Source organism: Mustela erminea, chromosome 2 (genome assembly GCF_009829155.1).
Source record: "Mustela erminea isolate mMusErm1 chromosome 2, mMusErm1.Pri, whole genome shotgun sequence".
Lineage (NCBI taxonomy): Eukaryota > Metazoa > Chordata > Mammalia > Carnivora > Mustelidae > Mustela > Mustela erminea.
The window spans coordinates 90,600,914-90,627,030 of NC_045615.1; the positions used below are offsets into that span (position 1 = coordinate 90,600,914).

General features: G+C 34.2%; 1 long non-coding RNA gene across 2 annotated transcripts in view; it reads right to left on the reverse strand.

Annotated features, from left to right (window-relative positions):
* Window positions 1-1,162: 1,162 nt before the first annotated feature.
* LOC116584721 overlaps window positions 1,163-26,117 on the reverse strand; it is a 46,507-nt gene continuing 21,552 nt past the window's right edge. For both annotated transcript variants that reach the window (XR_004283301.1, XR_004283302.1), the window contains exon 4: window positions 1,163-1,242. This is a non-coding gene — a long non-coding RNA (uncharacterized LOC116584721). The remainder of the gene's footprint in view (window positions 1,243-26,117) is intronic.

The window sequence follows — 26,117 nt, forward strand, 5'->3', positions numbered from 1 at the left end:
TCATTGGTGAAACCTAATTGATACAGATGAAGGGTGCCTTCTTTCTGTGTGGGGTTGGGGGGGAGGAGGAAGGAGGAATAGCCAGGTAGATGGCTGATTTTTAGATTATTAGCCAATTATCTCCCTCCCCAACTAATATATCATGTCACATTATAAAGAATCCTCTGAATTCTAAGTCCTAAATTAGGCTTTAATTAAAATCACTCTAAAAATACTCATGCTTGATTTCAAAATAAACATTTAAAATAATTTCCATGTAATGCTATTATCTTTCCTTTGTATAGTATATTAAAATTGTTTTTATTCTTAATTCAAATATTTGATCACAGCAATTCAGTTACATAGTGAACATCAAATATATCATTTGGATGTCACATGTAAATTAGGTGATATTTTTTCCTTAAAAATCAGGGTGTAACTGACTCGGTATTTATACAGACAATAAAACAAGGATTATTTTAAGGAAGGGGAAATATACTTAATTAATTTGAGGATGATAACTACTATAGATCCACTGTAAATATAGAAAATATGTTTTCTTAAGCACAGAATTATTTTCCTCTTCTGAAATTTATTTTATCTCCTTAAGCAAAAGGATAATGCATCACAGTGAGATTTAGATGTCCTAGAAACAAGACTGTTTTCTCAAATATTAACTTGTCTGCTTTACAAGAAGTTATTCTGTATGTACATTTGAGAATAACATTGACCTTTTTTCACAGTGGCACTTTACTACCACTTCCTATTTAATTAATTACCACCTCTTGCCTTTCCCTGATTCCTATTTTTTTAAAGGTTTCCACCCTTTAATTTGAAACCATGTCTTTTTGTTTAAGAAATTGTCTGAAGCAGTGATCTACATTAACTTTTCAGCAGGTATGTGATTTCCAGTCTGAATTTTCTATTTTCTTTTCTCCTGGGGAAAAACAAAGCAAACAAACCCACAAAGCAATAAATTTGACTAAAAATAATTTCCAATGTTGGCATACACTTCTGAATTCTCAAGAGGTCAATGTCATTTGTTTCACATAATATCCAGGTACATAATTCAACAAATGTTTATATAGCTTGTTATTTAGTGAGCTATTGTCTTGTTGTAAAGAACATAACCTACAAAGATGCAGCACAAATACCAGAGAATTATATGTATTGGTCTCTTACACAACACATTGTGGTGACGTTTAGTTAAGGTAGATGCTTCCAAACCACAGGTGAACTGCCCTCACTGTCCTGTTTATACACCTGTCAGAAAAGGGAAAGAAAGGAGGTAGAAGGCAAACAATACCTTAGAGATGTACATTCTGAGACTATATACATCACTGTCATTTTCATTTCCTTTGTTATAATTAGTAGCATGGCCACATCAAACTACAAAGAGACTTAAGAATAAAGTCTTCAACATCATAGCTCTGTGCCCAACTACAAAGAAGTGGAATGAGTAATTGTGGAAAGCTGTCAGTCTCTGTTGCAGCACATAATCTCATGTGGCCCAGTGATTACAAGCTTTATAAAGAATTGCTAGAAACTTGAAAACAAGCTGTATTTTTTTTAAATTAAATTTTTATTTTCAGCATAACAGTATTCATTATTTTTTCACCACACCCAGTGCTCCATGCAATCCGTGCCCTCTATAATACCCACCACCTGGTACCCCAACCTCCCACCCCCCCGCCGCTTCAAACCCCTCAGATTGTTTTTCAGAGTCCATAGTCTCTCATGATTCACCTCCCCTTTCAATTTCCCCCAACTCCCTTCTCCTCTCTAACTCCCCTTGTCCTCCATGCTTTTTGTTATGCTCCACAAATAAGTGAAACTATATGCTGTATTTTTAAACTAGAATTCTGAGTCTCCTTGGGCTGATATAAGAGGGTGCCATGGACAAGGTGGCTTATAAACAATGGAAATGTATTCCTCAGAGTTCTGGAATCTGGGAAGTCCAAAATCAAGGAGACAACATATTTGGTATCTAAGACAGCCTGCTTCCTAGTTCATAGATGGCCTCCTTTGCCCTATAACCTCACATGATGAAAGGGGTAAGGAATCTCTCTTGGCTTCTCATATGAGGACACTAATCCCATTTATTAGGACTCTATCTTAATGATTTAATCACCTGCAAAGACCCCACTTCCTCATACCATCATCTGGGGGTTAGGTTTCAATATATGAATTTTGCAAGTACACAAATATTCCGTCCATAGCACATAGGGCAGCAGATTTTGATTAGTTATTTACAGTGGAAGTTTCCAAATAGTCAATGTTATTTTAATTAAAATGTCCCTAAAATAAAAATTAGCAGAAATAATCTTGAAATAATGTTTAATTTCTACAGACTGTATTGCTAAAATTCAGGTAACTACAAGTCAAATTATTTGGATAAATATTGAGTGTTTGCTCACTTATCTGAAAAAAAGTTTGTTTTGTTATATACATTATTTCTATCTCATTTTTTCTTTAGTAATGAATTTTTTCATGAAGAAACAATGAAGGAAATTATAGAAAATATTCACTTTTGTCTGTATTTACCTTCAAATAAAAAAGAAACTTGTACTTCTTCAATTAAAAAAAAAAAAGGTTGTTTTTTTTTTTCCTTAATAAGCCAATCAGAAAAAGACAATTATCATATGATCTCTCTGATATGAGAAATTTGAGAGTCAGGGCTGGGGTTGTGGGGGTAGGGAAGGGAAAAAATGAAACAAGATAGGATCAGGAGGGAAGTGAACCATAAGAGACTCTTAATCTCATGAAACAAATAGAGGGTTGCTGGGGGGTAGGGGGTAGGGATAGGGTGGCTGGGTTATGGACATTGGGAAGGGTATGTGCTATGGTGAGTGGCTGTGAAATGTGTAAGTCTGATGATTCACAGCTCTGTACCCCTGGGGCAAATAATACATTATACATTAATTAAAAAAATAAAGAAAGAAAAATGTTTTTGTTAAAAAATATTTTCTTGCAAATTGTACCAATATATAAAAATAACTGAGAATTAATGGATAATAGGTCTATCCTCATAGCAACACTAAAGATAGGAATAAGTTAAATGAGTTTTTTCTCTCGAAAAATTACAGTCCGGGTTAGATTGATATATAAATTCAAAAATGAAAGAAATATATTAAAAATATATTCTCAGTAAGAATAAAATTGAACCATAAATAATAACTAAGTATAAACTGCTCAGTCTTTAGTTTCTTTACCCCATATTTCATACAGCAAAAAGCTTCCTTCTCTGGTTTAATGCCAAGGTGCCAGGCAAGTAACTGTGACTGAACACATATGCTTTCACAAAAATTAAATAGAATTGTATTACTTTCCTAGGGTTGCTGTAACACACACACACACACACACACACACACACACACACACACACACATTGCATGACATAAAATAAAAGAAATGTATTCTCACGTAGTTCTGGAAGCCAGAATTTCAAACCCAAATTGTTGGCAGGTCTGGTTCTTTCTGGAGACTCTGAGGCTGAACCTGTGTTATACTTTTCTCTTAGCTCCTGCTGGCTGTCGACAACCCTTGGGATTCTTTGACTTGTAGCTGTATGGCAGCAATCACTGTCTTCATCTTCACATGGCTTTCCCTTCTGTGCCTTCTTTTCTGGCTCTTGTAAGGATAACCTTTTTTGGACATCCTAACCCAGGACGGTTGCATTTAGGGATCCTTCCTTAATTATATATGAAAATATTCTATTTCTAAATAATCTTACAGAGACAAAGGGTTAAGACTTGATCATATCTTTTTGGGGGACACTAACCCACTACAAAGGGAAAGTTTATTTAAGATGAGATACCTCAGTTATTCTCCTGCCCTTATAAACTTGTCTACAACATATCTACCCTAGTTAATTTAAAAGAATGATGTAAGTTTTCTCAATTTTCAATGCATAACCTAGATTTAGGTTGACATCCATCTAAAAACCAGATTTAACCATCCACAACCTCTCCCAGTTACTGTCTCTATTCCCTTGCTTTGCCTCTAATTCCTCACTTTAACATAAATAAACTATCAGCTCCAGAATTCACTTGAACGATCATTTTCTACCCCCATCCCCTTGTACTGAGAATTTCACATGTCATTGGCACTTCTTAAATTGTCATGTGTCTCTCAGTCCATCCACTGAGGCTTTCACCTTGCCATTTCACTGAAACCAGTACTGCCAAAATTAACAGTGTCCTTCCAATTGCCCAATTCCCAGATTACTTTAAGTGCTGATTTTAACTTGACCCACTAATGTTAATGAGCTCCTTTTCTACACTTTCCTTTCTTGGTTTCAGGGATACTACTCTTCTGCTTTCCTCCTCAGTTTCTCTGTGGATTTCTCTCCCTTTTTCCCTTCTTAATTGCTATTCTAACTAACAGTTTTTGAGATTCAGATTTTGTTATTTATACTCATGGCTACCACTACCACTCCTATGCTGTCCACTTACAGATATTTAGCTCCAGCCCAATCTTATAGTCTAAGGTTCAGGTCTACTGTTGATCTTTCCCGGGATAAGATCCAGGCAACTGAAAACACTCTATTAAAAACAGAACTCAACCACAAAGAGTTAGAGTTTGACCTCTTCTTTGCAGATTTGGTTGCCTTTTATTTCTTTTTGTTGTCTGATTGCCCAGGCTAGGACTTCTAGTACTATGTTGAATAACATAGTAGACAGCCCTGTTGTGTTCCTGACCTTAGGGGAAAAGCTCTCAATTTTTCCCTATTGAGAATGATATTCTCTGTGGGATTTTCATAGATGGCTTTTATGATATTGAGGTTTATACCTTCTATCCCTACACTGTGAAGAGTTTTGATCAAGAAAGGATGCTGTGCTTTGTCAAATGCTTTTTCAGCATCTATTGAGAGTATCACATGGTTCTTATTCTTTCTTTTATTAATGCATTGTATCACATTGATTTGCAGATGTTGAACCAATCTTGTAGTCCAGGAATAAATCCCTAACTAAAGCAATGTACACATTTAATGCAATCCTTCTCAAAATACCATCAACTTTTTTTCAAAGAAATGGAAAAAATAATCCTAAAATTTATATGTAACCAGAAAACACACCAAATAGCCAGAATAATATTGAAAAAGAAAACCAAAGTTGGTGGCATCACAATTCCAGACGTTAAGCTCTATTACAAAGCTGTCATCATCAAGATAGTATGGAACTGGCACAAAAACAGACACATAGATCAATGGAACAAAATAGAGAGCCCAGAAATGGACCCTCAAATCTATGGTCAACTAATCTTCAACAAAGCAGGAAAGACTGTCTAATTGAAAAAGATAGTCTTTTCAACAAATGATGTTGGGAAAATTAAACAGTCAACATACAGAAGAATGAAACTAGATCATTTCCTTACACCACACACAAAAATAGACTCAAAATGGATGGAAAACCTCAATGTGAGACAAGAATCCATCAAAATCCTTGAGGAGAACACAGGTGGCAACCTCTTCAACCTCAGCCACAGAAACGTCTTCCTAGAAACATTGTCAAAGGCAAGGGAAGTAAGGGCAAAAATCAACTACTGGGACTTCATCAAGATCAAAAGCTTTTGCACAGCAAAGAAAACAGTCAACAAAACCAAAAGACAATCAAGAGTATGGGAGAGGATATTTGCAAATGACATATCAGATAAAGGGCTAATATCCAAAATCTATAAAAAACTTATCAAACTCAACACCCAAAGAACAAATAATCCAATCAAGAAATGGGCAGAGGACATGAACAGACATTTCTGCAAAGAAGACATCCAAATGGCCAACAGACACATGAAAAAATGCTCAACATCCCTTGGCATTGGGAAATACAAATCAAAACTACAATGAGATACCACCTCACACCAGTCAGAATGGCTAAAATTAACAAGTCAGGAAATGACAGGTGTTGCGGAGGATTCGAAGAAAGGGGAACCTTCCTACACTCTTGGTATGCAAGCTGATGTAGCCACTCTGGAAACAGTATGGAGGTTCCTCAAAAAGTTGAAAATAGAGCTACCCTATAACCCAGCAATCACACTACTAGGTATTTACCCTGAAGATACAAATGTAGTGATCCAAAGGAGCACATGCACCTGAATATTTATAGCAGCAATGTCCACAACAGCCAAACTATGGAAAGATCCTAGAAGTCTGACTTCTGCAAATTCCCAAACCACAGAATTGTGATTTAAAAAAAAAGGTTGTGTTTTGGCCATTAAGTTTGTAATGGTTGGCTAGGCAATAATATGTAAGTGATGCGATAACAAAAGAAGATTTAGTAATGTCCTAAAGTATTTGCTTACTACTACAGTCAAAATGAAAACTATATTCTAACACATTTTTTTAAATTTTTAAATGTAATTTTATTTTTTTTTAATTTTTTTTAACATATTCACTTCAAACAAGAAAAAAAAAGCAAGTGATGAAACATATCTACAATCCAAATATTAGCAAAATGATACTCCACTTATATCTATATGGACTTATACGATAGTGCAAAATGAATGATCAGGGAACAATTCATTTTCATAGTGTATGTCTAGCATACTGGTATACATTGATGATCAGTACATTAGAAGAATGTAAGTGTTTATTTCTCAGCCCAAGAAATTTCAATATTTTTACAAGGCAAAATAAGACTATCTATCTACCTATCTATCTACATTTACCTTTCATCTCCATCATCTCTAAATGAACAGCATTGATACTGATTATTAATGGAAAAAGACACAAATAACTTTCAAGTAACATGAAAATCACTAAAAAAAAATCAAATCTGGGATGCCTGGGTGGCTCAGTCATTAAACGTGTGCCCTTCGGCTCAGGTCATAATCCCAGGGTCTTGGGATCGAGTCCCACTTCAGGCTCCCTGCTCCACAGGAAGCTTAATTCTCCCTCTCCCAATCCCCTTGCTTGTGTTCCCTCTCTCACTCTCTCTCTCTCTCTCTCTCTCTGTGTGTTAAATAAAGTCTTAAAATAATTCAGATCCATTTTGCCTTATCATAGTGCCTAGAATATTCAGTAACCTTTCAATAAATATTAGTTATCATTATCAAGAATACTATTACACTATCAAAATTTCCAAATGTGCTATAAACTATTTTAGTCAATTTCATCTGTACCTAATTCTAATTCTATTCCAAATGTAATTGACTCTTTTATTTATTTTATTCATTCTTTGGCAATCAGAATATGTGTCTGATGATGGTCCTTAAAAACATGACTATTTTTGTAAAAGCACTCTGCAAAGTATGTAAAATGCATTGACAATAATAACTTCATAATGGTGCTTCATTATAATTAATTTGCAACTCAGAAATGCTTTAAAGACAGCTTTTTAGTGATAAATCTCAAAGCATGGCAAGCTTACAATACAGTTTCTATGCTCGTCAAATGAAAACTGAATCGATTATTGTGATGGTAGTTTTGAAATACAGTACACCTGTGTGAAGCACTATTATAATGGTCTATCTCTAATTTGCATAATGCCAATCATTTAGCATTCAATGGAATGTATTTATTTTAAATTGAAATATGTTTCGCAAACTTTAAAATAAGTAAGGTTGTGATTAAACTGGTATTTCCTGATCTGCAGAACCCTTTTTATCCTTTTCAAAAGTCACTCATGCACATAGCTGCTTCCCAAATTTAATGTTAGGCATGTGATCATAAAAAGACACTTTTATTTGAAATGTAGGTAAACACAGTGCTATGTTTCATATAAGGAGGTTAAATCAACAGTTTCTTCTTCTGATTTAACAGTCACAATTTTAACAATATTAAACCTATGCTATTATTTGATCATTGTCCTTTCCAGGGTGATCCACTTTGTTTCCATTCAAAATCTGCTGAACTTTTGCCATATTGGCTATAAGCTATGAAGATCGTACAGGATAATGCAAAATATAGCTTATATTTTAGAAGCATTATTATTGCTAAATTCAAAGAAAGGCTTAGGTATTACCATAGTATGCGTCCTATTTGAGTATACTGATATTTAAGCTAATTCACAAAAGAAGCCCTGATTTTAAATAAATAAATAAATAAATAAATAAATGTAATCTAACCCAAACTGCTAAGAAGCATTAGGATTATTAGTAAAATTCGGAAAGACAAGGAGAAGAGAATATATGACCACTGTTGTATAGAAACTGTTCTGTTGGGACGCCAGGGTGGCTCAGTTGGTTAAGCAGCTGCCTTCGGCTCAGGTCATGATCCCAGAGTCCTGGGATCGAGTCCCACGTCGGACTCCTTGCTCAGCAAGGAGCCTGCTTCTCCCTCTGCCTCTGCCTGCCATTCTGTCTGCCTGTGCTCGCTCTCTCCCCCATCCCCCACTCTCTGTCTGATAAATAAATAAAATCTTAAAAAAAAAAAAAAAAAAAAGAAACTGTTCTGTTGATTACACCTAAGAAACTCTTTCCACTAGTTCATCTCCAGTCCTCAAAAGTATTCCATCTACATAATAGTTTGTTTCATGTTGAGAGTGGATAAATAAGACATAATTCCCATCTTCAAAGCTATTGTAGTCAAAAACATCATGATCACAGTTCAAAGTAATGATGGCTCATAACAGACATATGAATGGGCGCTATGGATTCTTAGAGGAAAAGATTCTTTCTCTGACTCGACGATGAAGCTGGCTTTCTAGAGAAGGTAATTCTTGGACTGCAGTTTTGGAGAACTGGTAAAACGGTTGAAGGGGAGTAAAATCCCTCAGGCAGAGTTGGGAGAGTAGCACTGTGAATGTATGAAGTTATCCAGTTGATCCTAGTTAGGACTTTCTCTATGTGAAACCAAAGGTGTTTAAGGAGAAGGAACACAATATTTTTATTACTCATGTTGTCCTTGCATATCTTTGGCAGTTTTTATTTCAGTATATGTGATTAAATATATTGGAATTGAGAGAGAACAAAATATGTTACTTATTTTATTTCATCACATTATTAATCAGTGATGACAAATGAAATATATTATGCAAATTGATAGAGGATTTGATAGGGGGTCTGGAGAGAATTCAAAAGAATAAGGGAGAAATGGGCAAATCACGAGGGGTCACATGATTTCAAATGTGATTCTACTTTTATTTAGGTGTGTTACTGGAGAGATTTCGCTGGCTTTAACACGCTGTGTTTGTTTCTTGAGTGAGCAGAAAAAGCATTCACACTATCTAATATTTTATATTTTAATAGTGCCTCATTTTTCACCCGAGTAATCTGTTTCCATTTGGTTGGTATTCATGATTATTTCTGAAAACTAACAGATTCCTTCCATAAAGTGGGTTGTCTTATTTAAAGAATTACATTTGTCCTCCCAGTATAGATAAATATCCCATGTGAGTCTTCTCTTCTTGACGGCTTCAGATGATTTACGGATACTCAGAAAGTGACAAATACAGCTAAGAAACTACATTACAGTGAAGTCCTTCAATAAACTATTTCCCCCCCCTCAATATGCTCTATATTCTACATGACAGGGGTAACATATCAGGTCTTCTGTCATTATAATAGATTAATGATATTCAGTAGCTTGATGCAATTTGTATAAGGTTCAAAAACAAGCAAAATTAAACAAGTAGACAAATACAGATATGGTAGCATTAAAAAAAAAGGTGTTAGTAAAATTCAAGATAGTGAAGATGAAGGGGGTAACTTCAGTATTATTGAACATACTCTTTTTAAAATTTGGTCATGAATCACTGGTATTGATTTTTAATTTATTATGATAGTTCAGAAACCACATATATGTTACATATTTTCTCTTAATTGTTTCAATGTAACATCGTTTTCAAGTACTAAACTGGGAGTTAAAAGCCTTAATTTCTGGTTTCAATTCATCCATTAGCCAGTTCTGTGATATTTGACATGGAACTGAATATTTTCTTGCTCCAATATCCTCATATGTAAAGTAGCATCTAAGCTTCCTATACATCCAACTGTATCTTTCGCATAAAAATTCTGACTTTATGTATTATAGTTAAAATATAATAGAAAATCTATTTCATTAATAATGAGTTCCTGGAAGAAAAATGCGATGTTTAAAATAAGGATTCTGAAGTCAGATAAAATTTTAGTCATGTAACATAACTAACATAATTAATACAAATAACATAATTATGCAAAATCTTGGCTTTGCATATGATATTAACAAATAACATTTGCTGGAACTTAGGCATATACCAGATATTATGCTAAATGTGTAGATTTCTGGGTCACCTGGGGGCCTCAGTCGGTTAAGCTACTGACTCTTGATTTTGCCTCAAGTTATGATCTCTGGGCCTTGAGATTGAGCCCTGCATTGGGCTCCATGCTGGGCATTGAGCCTGCTTAAATCTCTTTCTCCCTCTTCTTATTTCTCTCCCTGCCCTGCTACACTCTCTTTCTGTCTCTAAAATAAATATACACATAAATACCTAATAAATAAATAAATTAATTATTTCTGGTTTTCATTTAAATATCACAAGACAAATAAATAAATATCATCATGAGGCAATGGAATAAGAGCTACAATAATTTCCATATAAAAATAAAAACTTAGAATGGTAAGCTCCCATCAGGAGGAACAATTCAAACCCAAATTTTTCTTCTTCCAGATACCTTAATTAATATAATGGTTCTTTCTCAATGTTAGCAAGATGCTTAGAAAAGTGTGTGGCACATAGCACTCAGAAATATTTGCTATTAGGTTTGCCAATTATTTTGATTGTAACTGATGACAGTGAAGCATTGTCTGCAGGCAGTGGCACTAGAGGTTATCACAGGAGCAATCATGGAAGTGTGACATCATCCTGTGTGATGTAATTACTCACCCATGCATGTAATTACTGTGTGTTTGGCCAAATAAACAATTACATGGCAAGATATGTTTAGGAAACTAAAAAAAAAAAAAAAATGTGAGCAGAAAAGGGAGCATCAAATCAGCATTGTAGTGGACATTAACTGTTTTGTTTTCCTAGAACAGTATTTTCCCACTTTGGGAGTAAGATTGTTTCTATATTTCAATGGAGTTTAATCTGCCTGACCCCTTGGTTTCAGCTGTGCACACATGACTGTGATCAGGCCATTCACTGTACTCCAGGACTCAGGGGGGCCACGTGTAAGCCAAGCTTGTCTAGGCATATTTCTCAGAGACGCTTGACATTTGAAACAGTCTGTGTCATCACCATAGTACTCATAAAACTCGTTTAATAAGATAGAACAAATGAATAAAAAAACAAAAAGCAGAATCAGACCTATAAATACAGAGAACAAACTGATGGTTGCCAGATGGGATGAGGTGGGGCAATGGGCAAAATGAGTGAAGAGAAGAGAGAGATACAGGTTTCCAGTTATGGAATCAATAAGTCATGGAAATGAAAGGCACACCATAAAGGATGCAGTCATTGATATTGCAATAGCTATATAGTGGGACAGATAGTAATTAAACTTGTGGTGAACATAGCATAAGGTATAAACTTGTCAAATCACTAAGTTGGATACCTGAAACTAATATAAGATCGTATGTCAACTATACTCAAAAAAATAAGTAGAGATAGGAAATAAATGATAGATATAGATAAAACGGTATTTAGGAATTCCTAGTGTGTTTTGTTTTGTTTTTATGTTAGTGTCCCTAAAATTGCCCACACAATCAAAAGACTGGATCAACAATTTGGGCTTGAGGAAGGAATACAGTCGACCCTTAAACAACACAGGGATTAGAGGTGCCAACCCCATAGCAGTCAAGAATAAATTTTGACTCCCCCAAAGCTTAACCACTAATAGCTTACTTTTGACTGGGAATGTTAAAAAAAAAAAAATCTGCATATAAGTGGACCTGCAGAGTTCAAACCCAAATTTTCAAGTGCCAGCTATAATTAAATTTAACTGCAAATAATGAAACTAAGGTTAAGTAGCCATCAAACAGAGCACACCTCTCAGAAATACTACAGAACTAAACTTCCACCACTAAGACCCATCCATTTTATTTAATAATCAGAATTTAAGGTGCACATTACCAGCCTTAGAAATGTGAATTTACCTGGCTGTTCATATTTGCAAATACTTAAAATTGTGCTGAGAGATAACATTTACTATCGTGTATATGAAACCTGATAAACCCCTTGCTTTTCCAATCTTAAATGACCTGATGGAACTCACCTATGCATTGAGAGAATTTTATAAAATCTTCACTTGCTTACTTTTTAGACATTTGCATTAAAAAATAAAAACTAGCTTTAAAACAAAACAACAACAAACTAGACAGAAAAATATTTTTCAAAGTCATTTTGTGGCCAGTGTCTATCTTCTCTTTATAATGATATCTGGCAATTCTGGAAATTAAATGTTAATTTTCTACTAATAGATCCCAATCAGTAGAGATTTCTCAAACAGATATGAAATACCAAACTTTGTCAAAGAAGTTGCACCTTCGCCTGAGATTTATGGGTGATGTGGTGACGAGGGTGGGCACCTGCCAGGATTTACTTTTTAATTATATGATCCTTTGCTACAAGAGCCTGCAATGAACACCCTGACTCTATTGTTCTCTGTTCTTCAGCTATGGTTGACTCATTATATTTCTTTCCTGCATGACTATTGGCAGGAATAGGCATAATATTTTAACATGCATTGAGCCTGCTTCAAACATTTTAATTGGTTTAAAACTGTTGGTACCATCTTTTACTGTATTAATTTATTGCTTCAGCATCAGTCAACTGAAACCTTTGGCAGATGGTAATGCAGCCACTGCATACAGACCAGAAGAGTGAAGGTATTTATATGATGTAAATACCTTTCGTTAAGTATTCAGGAACTTTCTCTTAATAATTATATTGTAAAAGTACCACAAAGGTTGAGACTCATTCCTTGGGGAAATTAATAACCCAATTTTGCAAAATGACAGTTTTGTTTAAGTATGATGGAAGAGAGCTTTTGAGCAGATACTGACAATTATAAAGGAAGACTATCACTTCAGTGGTGTTGTTTTGTTCGGATTCAGTGAAATTCAAAGTGGCAACCTTAAAAATAAATGGCCCTCATAGCATAGATTAAGAGACTATAATGTTTGTTTATGCCATTACTTTAAAGCATTGCATGTTTATTTACTTGTTTTTGGCAAACACACTGTGTAGTAGTTACATAATAGTCTGTGTGTTTCACAACAGTATTTACAGGTAGAATGTGACAATCTAAAATCACACATGCACATGCATACCCACACACAAAGGACACCAAAATAACATCAAAGCTATTTTCAATTTCAACCAAAATCTTGTGTCTTTTAGAACCTATTGTTCAAGGCCACATATACAACTTAAATGCAAATTTTATTGGCAGCCCTTAAGGGAAGTAGAATGTGTACTTTTTTTTTTTTTAAGATTTTATTAATTTATTTGACAGAGATCACAAGTAGGCAGAGAGGTAGGCAGAGAGAGAGTGGAGGAAGCAGGCTCCCGGCTAAGCAGAGAGCCCGATGCAAGGCTCAATGTGGGGCTCGATCCCAGGACCCTGAGTTCATGACCTGAGCCAAAGGCAGAGGCTTTAACCCACTGAGCCACCCAGGCATCCCGAATGTGTACTTTTGATTACCTTTCCTGCTGGAAAGTAGATCTACCTAGCATCACAAAAGCAAAAGTATGTATTCAAAACTGATCTATGTACAGATTTATACGCTGTACCCAGATGAAAAGAGTCAAAACACTCCTGACTAAAACTCTACCCAAATGTTGCAAACATTCATGTATCCATCAATTCTTATTGTCTACCAATACATATCTTTATGATATGGTCAATTAACTGTGCGTAGAGCAACACTGCCAGGATCTCTGCCTAGAGGCAGAAACTTAGCACGAGGTATTTTCTTACAGGTACTTCTACCTGTAAGCCTTGCCTTGTCAGGGGGAAAAGTAAGACAAAATTCTTAGTAATAGAAATTAATTTCCAGGGACAAAAAGAAACATGACAAGTTTTAATTTATAACAATGGGTCATTTTTTCATTTAAAAATAGCAGCAGCGGGGCGCCTGGGTGGCTCAGTGGATTAAGCAGCTGCCTTCGGCTCAGGTCATGATCTCGGGGTCCTGGGATCGAGTCCCGCATCGGGCTCTCTGCTCAGCAGGGAGCCTGCTTACCCCTCTCTCTCTGCCTGCCTCTCTGCCTACTTGTGATCTCTCTCTGTCAAATAAATAAATAAAATCTTTAAAAAAAAATAGCAGCAGCATGTTGTATATAAATTGCATTAAAATGAGAACACAGGGTATAATCCAATTTACTGACAAAAAATTGCATTACTAATAAAAAGAGGAAGAAAGAGAGGGAGAAAGAACAAAAGAAGGAGAAGGCGATACATCTGAGGGGAGATGTTTTACAAAATTCATAATTTTCACAGGGCCATAATTTCAAGCTAAACTTGATCTTATTGCTGGAGAGTTCACTTATTAGTCAAGCATGACATGTTTTGAAGTAAAAACTTGTCTGGCTTCCCCTTATTACTCCAAATGCCTAGCTATTCTTATTAATATTATTTGTATGTTTTCAAATCCAAAGTGATTTATAAAGCAAAGAAAAGATAAAGCCTATTAATCTGTGTATCTCCCTTTTTTCTTCTGCCTCTGCTATCTGCCAATAGTGGCATCCTAAAAGCCTCAAGCTTCCAAAACTTTTCCATTAATTACAATATGTGAAAATAATTTTTAAAATTTTTATAAACTATGAAGTGTGTAAAAGTGTTTGGTTCCCTGCTAACATTAATTGTTTTCAAGCTTCCCAATTTCTTTAGGATTTGTAAGATCACTTTGGGCTACTATGTGACAAAGAATTATAGCTCTGTACTTCACAAAGTCTGTTTTTTAAGATTGTCTGTTTTTTATAATCCATTTATTGAGCTGATTTTCATAAAATAAAATACACAGATTTAAGTTTACAGATCAATATGTACTGACAGATATAAGCCTAGTTTAAATACCACCTCAACAAGATACATATTCCATCATCCGCAAAAGTTTCCTGTACCCCATTGAATTTTCTCTCTCTGTCCCTCAACCCCAGGCAACCACTGACTTGATACTTTTCTTCAAATCTTAATTCTGCTGACTGAGAACTTAATGTATTTTTTAAAGATTTTATTTACTTATTTGACAGAGAGAAGAGAGAGTGTGAGGTATAAGCAGAGGGAGAGGGAGAAGTAGGATCCCCGTTGAGCAGGGACCCTGATGCCCTACTCCATCCCAGGACCCTGGGATCATGACCTGAGCTGAAGGCAGACCCTTAACCAAGTGTCCGAGCCACCTGGACACCCTGAGAACTTAATATTAACTGTAAATATGTAGGGCACATTTTAGTGTGTGTTGGGTTTCTTTTACTCAACCAAATGATACTCTTTCTTCATGCTTTTAGAAAAGCTTTAGTTTGCTCCTTTTGCTAGGTGATATTCTATTATATAAGTGTATATCAACTCACCTAAAGATGGACAGTCTTTCACCAACTTTTGTTTTTTATGATTAAAGTTTCTGTGAAATTTCTGTACATTTTTTTCATTCCATTAAGGTATATACTTAGGAATGGAATTATTGGGTTATGTTGCTGGTATATATTTAACTTTGCAAGGAAATGTTAACTATTTTCCAAATTTTTATGATTTCATTCTCTTATATCCTCTAAGACACTTGGTATTATTAATCCCTTTGATTTTAGACATCCTTAGGGTGTGAAGTATAATCTCATTATGGTTTTAATTTTAATTTCCCTCTAGACTAATTGGGTCACGTGTCTTTTCATTGGCCATTTATACATTGCCTTTTTTGAAGTCTTTCTTTTTCCAAGTAATCCTCTGTGCTATTGGATTATAATTTTGTCAATCATTTTCAAGATATCTATATCTATCTATATATTATTCTGGATATAAATATATCATTAGGGATATAAGTTTTTATTTTTTTTTTAAGATTTTATTTATTTATTTGTGAGAGAGAGAGTGAGAGTGAGCACAGGCAGACAGAGTGGAAGGCAGAGTCAGAGGGAGAAGCAGGCTCCCTGCGGAGCTGGGACGCTGGGATCATGACCTGAGCCGAAGGCAGCTGCTTAACCAACTGAGCCACCCAGGCGTCCCAGGGATATAAGTTTTAATTAGATATTTATATGGTAAATATCATGCTATATCCTAGTACATGGTTTTTATTTTATTTTTATTAACAGTGACTTTTAAAAAGCAAATGTTTAGTTTTGATGAAATTTGATGCATTATTTCTGTTCCTATTGTTAGTATTCTTTTTTTTTTTTTTTAGTCCTTTCATGTACTTCTTTTTTTTTTTTAATTTTTTATTTTTTATAAACATATGTTTTTATCCCCAGGGGTACAGGTCTGTGAATCACCAGGTTTACACACTTCACAGCACTCACCAAAGCACATACCCTCCCCAATGTCCACAATCCCACCCCCTTCTCCCAAACCCCCTCCCCCCAGCAACCCTCAGTTTGTTTTGTGAGATTAAGAGTCACTTATGGTTTGTCTCCCTCCCAACCCCATCTTGTTTCATTTATTCTTCTCCTACCCACTTAAGCCCCCATGTTGCATCACCACTTCCTCATATCAGGGAGATCATATGATAGTTGTCTTTCTCTGCTTGACTTATTTCGCTAAGCATGATACGCTCTAGTTCCATCCATGTTGTCGCAAATGGCAAGATTTCATTTCTTTTGATGGCTGCATAGTATTCCATTGTGTATATATACCACATCTTCTTGATCCATTCATCTGTTGATGGACATCTAGGTTCTTTCCATAGTTTGGCTATTGTGGACATTGCTGCTATAAACATTCTGGTGCACGTGCCCCTTTGGATCACTACGTTTGTATCCTTAGGGTAAATACCCAATAGTGCAATTAAGGGTCATAGGGCAGTTCTATTTTCAACATTTTGAGGAACCTCCATGCTGTTTTCCAGAGTGGCTGCACCAGCTTGCATTCCCACCAACAGTGTAGGAGGGTTCCCCTTTCTCCGCATCCTCGCCAGCATCTGTCATTTCCTGACTTGTTTATTTTAGCCATTCTGACTGGTGTGAGGTGATATCTCATTGTGGTTTTGATTTGTATTTCCCTGATGCCGAGTGATATGGAGCACTTTTTCATGTGTCTGTTGGCCATCTGGATGTCTTCTTTGCAGAAATGTCTGTTCATGTCCTCTGCCCATTTCTTGATTGGATTATTTGTTCTTTGGGTGTTGAGTTTGCTAAGTTCTTTATAGATTCTGGACACTAGTCCTTTATCTGATATGTCGTTTGCAAATATCTTCTCCCATTCTGTCAGTTGTCTTTTGATTTCGTTAACTGTTTCCTTTGCTGTGCAAAAGCTTTTGATCTTGATGAAATCCCAATAGTTCATTTTTGCCCTTGCTTCCCTTGCCTTTGGCGTTGTTCCTAGGAAGATATTGCTGCGGCTGAGGTCGAAGAGGTTGCTGCCTGTGTTCTCCTCAAGGATTTTGATGGACTCCTTTCGCACATTGAGGTCCTTTATCCATTTTGAGTCTATTTTTGTGTGTGGTTTAAGTATTCTTTATATCATATCTAAGATTATGCTTTTTAGTTTCTTGTGGGACCTTTATAATTTACATTTACCTATATGATCCATCTGAACTTAATTTTTGCATAACATGTAAAATTTGTTCAAATTCTTTTTTTTAACATATTGTAGATATCCAGTTTACTTATCTCCATTTGATGGGAAGTCTATCCTTTTCCCATTAAGTTAGCTTGTCACATTTGTTTTTAAGAAAATGACCATATATGAGTGAGTTTATTTGAGTGCCCTTATGTTCCATTAGTTGATCTGTCAGTCCTTTCACCATTCGTAAACTGTAGCTTTACAGGAAGGCTTGAAATCTGGTAGCATAATCCTTCAACTGTATTATTTGTCAAACTTTTCTTAGCTATTATTTTCATATATGTTTTAGAATCATTTTGTCGACTTCTAAAAGAGAAAAAGCCTGCTGAGGATTTTGACTGAGAGATGGAAGGAAACAAATCTGTTCCTGGGGCATACTCGCTCAAAAATTCAGGGAGGTTCAACTGAACATGCTCAGTCCATTAACATATATATATATATATATATATATATATATATATATATTAGATGTCACTCTTCTCACGATGTTTTTTTCTTTGAAATCTGTCAAAAATAAATAGAATTCCTGGAATTTCTTTAGGTCAGACTACGCTTTAGTCTTTTAGTGTCTCTGAGCTCTTTGGCACCTTCTGACTTTCCTCCCTCTTTTGATTCCACACATTCCTTCTCATTTTATCTTTATGGGGAAAATGAATAACACATTTCTGGACTTGCTACCTGAACCCTACTTTAGATTATGACCCACAACTCTATGTTCATGCACTTCAAGGTTAGGGAAGTAGTGTTTAATTCAGTTCTTAAGCCCTGCTCTAATTCCATAACATTTTCTAATATAGTTGATTATTTAAACATTTTACACTGGCCCTTATAAAACCATTTTTGATTCTGTATGTATTCCAAAATATGTATCCCTATTATTTTGTTGCAACTTGTTTATACCTAAATATCTTAGTGGGGGAGTAGTGGGAGTCAGGAGGGAATATCACATTTTATTGAAATATGTGTGCTTATTTTTGATGCCCCATTGAGTCAAACATTTTTTTTTTCCTCTTTCTGCCTGGATCACTTTTCATCAGTTCTACAAGTCTCAGTGTACTGTCAGTGTTTCATATAAAGTATCAAATATTCATAAACATGTTCTTAAAAATAACTTGTCCTTCACAAAATTCCGACAGCACCAACAACTGAGATACACAATATTTTCAATTACATTATTTTCTTTTTTCTTTTTCTTTCTCATCTTTATCTTCCCAGTTCTTTACAGAAACAATATCCCATTATTCAAGCAAGTTCTCAAGGATTTTAGCTGTAACACTGCAACCAAATCTCACCCATAATTTATCCCAATTTCATGGCTCACTTTGTCTCTCTGACTGAGAAACAGATACAAAATATCCAGCATATCTCAACACAACAATCACTTCTCAACAACCTCCTTATAAAAAGAACACTCAGTTGGTTAGACAGAATTAACTTCACATTCATTTTCAAGAATGATGTGGAACCCCAGTCACTCAGATTCTGAGCCAATTAGATTATTATGGTAACCGTACCAATCTAATTATCCCAATCATTCCATAGATAACAAGCATTGAATAAATAGTTTGGTAAACACAAAGCCTTAAAACTTCTTTCCATGCTAGTGAGGATGGATGATTTCTCTAGTCATCTTCACCTTTAAGGGATCCAGACTAAACATGAAGCCAATATCCAAACAGAGGCAGATACATAAGAATTTGGAGAAAAACAAAGTAGATTCCAGATCAAATCAAGTCTGTTTTCTGAATTAGATCTAGCTCTTTCAGTTGAATGACCCAATAAGTCTTGATTATTTCAGATGATTTACTTGCATTTTCTGTTAGTTACAACTAAAAGCAATGTAATTGACAATAAACTGTAAATCAAAACACAAATAATATTGCTTAGCCCCCTCCATTGCCTTTAGGAGGAAATGTAACTCTTAATTTGTCTTGTTTTATCTATAAACATCAAACTGCTTCAGCATTATTTGCTGAAAAAAATTACTGTTTTTCTCTAATGAACTGTGCTTTAGGACCTTTGTCAGAAATCACTTGGGCTTATTTGTGAGGTTCTACTTCTGTTATCTTCCACTGATCTATAAGTAAAGTAATAAGAGTATAGAATAATCACACAAATATTCCTCAAAATTATCTTTTGGGATTTCTTCCAGACACCAAATGTTTAATATACCAAGAACATCAGTCTCAATATTATTTTTGTTTGTTTGTATTCAGAATTGTGCTCTACCATGTTGCAGATACTATGCTTATAATCTGCTATTTCCTCAGAAGTAAGAATATCAAAGGAGTTGGCAAATACATTTAAAGGCTATTGTAATTTTAACAGTTTTGTCATACAAACCATTGTTAGAAACTTATTTTAATTTTATAATTACTGATTCCCATACCTATGTGTTCTTGAATTCTTATCATTAATGTAGATCTCAAGAGACTGAAAGCTGAAGATCAAGGAAGAGAGCCAGGAAAGAAAACAGTATGTCTTACCTGAAACAAAAATAATTTCATTTCTTTTTCTTTTTTTAGTCACACACAATTTTTTACGTCTGATTCATTTACTCATAAGTTGTATTTGATGTATGTGTGTAAAATTAAATTCAAAAGAAGTTGGAAACTATTTTAATTCTTTTCTTAAGTGTACATTATAAATTTAATAGGTCAAATTCTCTTGGGACTTCTGTGATTATATTCTCTTGGATTAAATTTAAGAGTTACATATATGATACTAAATTTCAGTCTGTACTGAGCAGTATTGCAATAGTGAATCATTTAAAATTTGGTGTATATCTTCATTATTATAATTTAAAAATTATTTATTATTATTTATTTTATAAATAAATAAATTTGAAATTTATTCATTGTTATTTATTAAATAATAAAATTATTTATTATTTGTTATTAAAATTTGATGAATGTCTTCATTACAATTTAATATCAACGTATTTTTTGAAAAATTTTTAACATTTCACTTACTTATTTGACAGAGAAAGTGAGAGAGAGCACAAGCAGGCTGAGCTACAGGCAGAGGGAAAAAGCAGGCTCCCTACTGAGCAGAGAGCCAAATGCAGGACTCTACCCCAGGACCCTGACATGATGACCTGAGCTGAAGGCAGATGCTTAACTGACTGAGCCACTAGCAGCCTCTCTTTTGAATTTTATTATTGAAATGTATAAATGGTGTCCTATAGTCTCATGATCGAGACTGCAATGAGAAATTTTGGACAATTTCACTAGATGAAATCAGAGATAAAATAACAAAAAAGACAGTGAATTTAAAGACATTAGTACAGAGTATACTTAGAAGATATAATTAATCTTCTCAAGTATTTTAAAGCTTTCTGACTGCTTAAATTAAAAGTTTCACCTGTAATGGGAGAATTAGCTCTACCTGACCTCAAGATATACTATAAATCTACAAAAATCATGAGTGTAGTACTGTTTAGAGAACCCACACATCGATTAATAGAATAGAGTTAGAAAGTTATAAGAGAAACTCAAATAGAATGGGGGAAATTATGTTATTTTAATTGATACATTTGTCTTGATTGTACAGTGAAACAATATTTGGCCTGTTGGATTAAATATTAAATTAATTTCATGTTTTAATTTATTTTGCAACATTTGTTTTTAGAATAATTATAGATACACAGGAAATTTCAGAGACCCAATATAAAATTGGGAAATTGACATTAGTACAATGTCTATGAATAGTTCCAAGTCATTTTATCAGATGTGTAAAATATTATCAGCCCTGCAATCAAAATGCAGAATAATTTCATCACCACAAAGATCTCTTTCATTATTTCTTCACAGTCATATCTATCTTATCCCACTATACTTGAACCCCAGCACTGACTAATTTGTTCTTCATCTCTATAATTTTGGCATTTGGAAAATATTTCATGAATGAGTTCATACAGAATTATTTTCTTTTTAATCTTTACTTTTCTACTTGAAAGATAATTTAGGACTTTAAGTTTGCTATGTTTACAAGACAATATTTCAGTAGCAGCTCATGTTTCCAACCCAGTTTTATTGAGAAATAATTGATATACATAACTATATACATTTAAGTTATATAACACACTGGTTTGATTCACATATATTGTGAAATGATTGCACAGTAGGTTTAGTTAGCATTCATCATCTCATACAGATAGAATAAAAGAAATTTTAAAAATTCTCCTTGTGATGGGAACTCTTAGGATCTACTCTCTTAACAGCTTTCCCACGTACCATGCAGTAATGTTAACTATCGTCATGATATTGTACATTATATCCCTAGCACTAGAAGTTTGTACCTTCCTCAGTTCTGCCTGAAGGCCAGGATTGCTGGGGGGTAAAGAGGGTGGGGCATATACTTAGGTTGCTGTCATCACTTGGTCATTGTAAATAATGCTTGGATGTATCTCAAGGAAATTTTATACTAGGATAAAAAGCCAGTGTCAAAAGTTTCCCCAAAATTAAAAACAGAACCACCATATGATCTGACAATCTCACTTCTAGGAATATATCCAAAGGAAATGACAGTTAACTTAGAAAAGATATCTGCGAACCTATGTTCATAGAAGTATTATTTACAATGACCAAATGATGGCAACAACCTAAGTATGTGTTGAGGGATGAAAAGATAGTGAGGTAGTATCCATATACATAAGGGAATATTATCCAGCACACCTCCCACCAACCCTGGCCTTCAGGCAGAACTGGAGGAAGGTACAAAGAGAGTAGATCCTAAGAATTCCCACCACAAGGAGAATTTTTAATTTCTTTCATTCTATCTGTATGAGATGATGGATGCTAACTAAACCTATTGTGTAATCATTTCACAATATGTGTAAAGCAAACCATCATGCCATATATCTTAAACTTACACAGCGATGCTTGTCTGAAACTCTCTGTACTTTACACTCAGTTTTTCTGTGAACGTAAATCTAAGTTTATTAAAACTTAAGTTTATCAAATCTAAGTTTATTAAAACAAGAAGTTGAGGGACACCTGGGTGGCTCAGTTGGTTGACTGTCTGCCCTTGGCTCAGGTCATGTTCCCAGTGTCCTGGGATTGAGCCTCACATTGGGCTGTCTACTCAGTGAGCAGCCTGCTTCTTCCTCTGCCTCTGCTCCCCCTGCTGTACTCTCTTTTTTTCTCATATAAATATATAAAATCTTTTTAAAAAATAAGTTGAGCATATGTGTGCTTCTATTTCTGGATTCTCTATTCTGTTCTATTGATCTATTTCATTGGCAAAAATGACATACTCTAAATTACTTTAGGTATAATAAATAATAACTAACTATAATATATAATATATAATATATAATAATAATAATATAATAATAATAAATAACTCTAATAAATCTTAGAGTCTTAAATCTCGATTAAGATATAGCCAATACTTTCACCAAATGTTTCATGGATATTATGTCTATCAACCTTAGAGCTATCCAAAATAATATACCTAAATAATGCATAAATAAAGACAACTTAGTATTGCCAGGTCTAATATTAATCAATATTATTAGCATATTTCATGCCATGTCATTTGACAGATTTACCCACAAGTAATAATACCCAGATTTTAAGGTGGGCATTTTATAACTTAATCATAAGAAAAATTACAACTTTATGAGCAATATAAGCCAACACAGTATGGAAGTAAATGTCCAAAGATTTCACATGTTTTTATCAGTCTCTGTGATTTTATTAGTCTTAATACTACTTACCTTAGAAAAAGAACATTAGTATAAAGAAATAATATGAATTTTCTTCAATCACATGTCTCATATAATCAAATCTCATTAAAACATAAGACTCTTCATCATTTTACTCTAGAAGAGAAAACTGCTTATCTAGATATTTACTGAATACCCAGTATTCTCATTAAATACTCCCAATTGCCAGCTTCCCAACATGTCTTCATTATTCCTATTGTTTCAGTTTCCCAGCCATTTTTGGCTCACATCTCCCAATGATATAATTTCCTCTGTCCAATATTTGCAATGTTGCTGATAAGTATTATAGCTTACAAGAGAAATGTTGCTAAATTTTTACGGGAAGTCTTTTAAAAACTGGTTGTTCTTTCTAGGAACTCTGTGCCCATAATTTGGCAATAGAAGTACTCCTGTGGCAATTTGTTTTCTATACCAAGTATTTATTTATTTTATTACAGTTACTTTACTAACGTTACTCTCCAATGTTCTCAGTCATGCTTTGTCATTTTGTACCCAGTGCTCAGCTGTGAGGAAACACACTTCAAAGGTTTATTAAGTAAAGAATGAAAGAAACTGAGTACAGACAAGGAAAGATCTGATTCATTAGGTACATTATTGACTTCTAAAGGTACCTTTATTTAAGAATTGCCAACTGTATTGTTTTTCTCAAAACAAAATATTGGAGAGAAAATTAATATTCATTAATTTATATATACATATGTAATGTATTATAATATATATATTATATACATATATAGGACAACACTATAAGAAGTAATATTTTCAAGATTAAAGCAATTTCCGTTATTTCCTTTGATCCCCCACCAAACATTTTTTTCTGTTCTCACGTGTCATTACATGAAGCCTTGTCAAGTCTACTCAACATACTGATATATAAGGCATAATAGTTTTTCTAGGTATCCCCATCACTACCAGCTGTTAATATTATGTGACCCAAAGAATACTGTTAATAGTACTAGGCATCCAGTTAGTTGTGCTACATTCTCTGGTCTTAATCAATGTACTGAAATACACTGGGTCTTTCTCATATTGGGTAATTCCCAAGATCTTGACCACTAACCCATTACAGTACATTATTCTGATAACAGTGATAATTCCTTATACTTCTACCTGTAGATATCTCTGTTTAGAAGAAAAAAAATAAGATTAAGAGTATAGTTTGGTCCATATAAATACATCCTGAAACAGATTCCCCAAACATCTTCGTATTTTTTTCTGTTTCTTTTCTTATAAACACTGTCTTCTTTCCTCATATTCTATTTGGCATAAAAGCTGTTTATCTGAGGGAAATTGGGTTACAATGAGGAAATATTGTGGTATCACTATATTTTATTTTAGGATCTTTGTCAGAGCTGGGTTAGGAACATCTATCAGAGATTCATAATTTAATATAAGGATGCTTTGAGAAGTCGACTGAAGATTAGTCATTAGAAAATACCACAGACTTTCCTGCTTATGTTCTTTATTCTGATTCCAGCATCATTTCTTAAAATGAGATTACATGAATAAAACCAAGAGCAGCTCTTTAGTTCATCCTTTTATTGCAGCACCTGATAATAATCCTCATTTTCTTTTTATGATCTAAAAGTTTTTTTAGGTTGAAAGAAAATACATATGTTATATAATGTTCATAATGTGTTTTTCTAAAATGAAGCTCCAGTGAGAGGCCAAACACTTCCGTGTGCTTTTAGCAAGAATAAAATGGTAATCAAACAAGATGTTCCAAACCTTTTTTTTTTTTAAGATTTTATTTATTTATTTGACAGAGAGAGATCACAAGTAAGCAGAGAGGAAGGGAGAGAGGGGGGAAGCAGGCTCCCTGCTGAGCAGAGAGCCGAATGCGGGGTTTGATCCTAGGACCCTGAGATCATGACCTGAGCCGAAGGCAGAGGCTTAACCCACTGAGCCACCCAGGCACCCCCAAACTTGTTTTTAAAATTATTAATTTTAAATAATTTTAAAATAAAATAAAAATTTAAAATTAAATTTTAATTTTAATTTTTAAAATTATTGCAATTCCAAGAAGCCTCCGCTACAGATACCCCCACCCAACTGACTGTTATAAATTTATAACCAATATAGATCGTATAAAAAAGAGAAGATTAAAATAAATACTTTTTTTTTTCTCCTTAACACTAACAAAATAATAAAGGAGAATTCCACTAACCACTTATACAAACTATTATATGTATGTTTATTTTGTTTCATTTATGATATTTTAACTTATGAAATTAAAATCTCAAGGTATGAAAGAAATCATGGTTTTGTTTTGTTTTGCTTTGGGTTTTTTTTGTTGTTGTTGTTTTTGTTTTTTTGTTTGTTTGTTTTGCTGTTTTATTAATTTATTTGTCAGAGAGAGAGCACAAAGAGGGGGAACAGCAGGCAGAGGGAGAAGCCGGCTCCCTGCTGAGCAGGGAGCCCCACGCCGCACTCAATGCGAGGACCCTAGGATCATGACCTGACTATTGCACATGTCCATTGAACATGTCAGATAAACATATTTTTTAATCACAATATATACTTGTTACATTAATCACTTGTATATGTTTGCTGAGGTTGTTTAATGGAAAGAGGCAGAGGCACTTTCAAGTGGTTTTAAAGTATTAAAAACTAATCAAAAAGCATACTTTCAAATTCACTTGGTAATAAATATTGAAAATTAATCAGGATAAACTAGGCATCAAGAAAATTATGTAGATTATCATAATACTATTGTGAAGTAGTGTTGTTATTATCTCCATTATACAGATGGAACAGCTGTAGCTTAAAAAAACTA